The 666-nt window shown below is 37.2% G+C and overlaps 1 non-coding gene across 1 annotated transcript; it reads left to right on the top strand.

Moving 5' to 3' along the window:
- The first annotated feature begins 281 nt into the window (after positions 1-281).
- On the top strand, positions 282-354 carry TRNAG-GCC. Its single transcript has one exon. It is a non-coding gene; the product is annotated as a tRNA-Gly (tRNA).
- Positions 355-666: the final 312 nt, after the last annotated feature.

Genomic DNA, 666 nt, shown 5'->3' with positions numbered 1-666 from the left:
ATAGACTTTTCAACAAATAAGACTGAAACAACTGGATATCCACATGCAAAGAAAAGGAATTTAGACACAGACCTTATACCTGTCACAAAAATTAACTCAAAATGGATTAGAGACCTAAATGAAAAACAAAACTATAAAACTCCTAGAAGATAGCAAAGGAGAAACCTAGATGACCTTGAGTATGGCAATGACTTTTTGAGACAACATCAAAGGCATGATCCATGAAAGAAATAATTGATAAGCTGCACTTTATTAAAATTTAAAACTTCGATTCTGGGACTTCCCTGGTGGTTCAGTGGCTAAGACTCTGCACTGCCAATGCAGGGGGCCTAGGTTCAATCCCTAGTCAGGGAACTAGATCCCACATGCCACAACTAAGAGTTCGCATGCCACAACTAAAGATCCTACATGCCACAACTAAGACCTGGCACAGCCAAAAAAAAACAAAAACAAATTCTGTTCTGAAAGACAATGTCAAGATAACGAGAAGTCAAGCCACAGACTGGGAGAAAATATTTGCTCAAAAGACACATTTGTAAAGGAGATTTATCCACAGTATAATTCAACGTTAAGAAAACAACTTGATAAAAAAAGGGGGGAGGACAAATACTTTAACAGACACCTTAGCTAAGAAGGTGTATAGATGACAAGTAAGCATATGAAAAG

This window comes from Phocoena sinus, chromosome 5 (assembly GCF_008692025.1).
Source record: "Phocoena sinus isolate mPhoSin1 chromosome 5, mPhoSin1.pri, whole genome shotgun sequence".
NCBI classification, from domain to species: Eukaryota; Metazoa; Chordata; class Mammalia; order Artiodactyla; family Phocoenidae; genus Phocoena; species Phocoena sinus.
The sequence above is the reverse complement of the archived record's forward strand: the minus strand, read 5'-3'. Positions and strand labels throughout refer to the sequence as shown.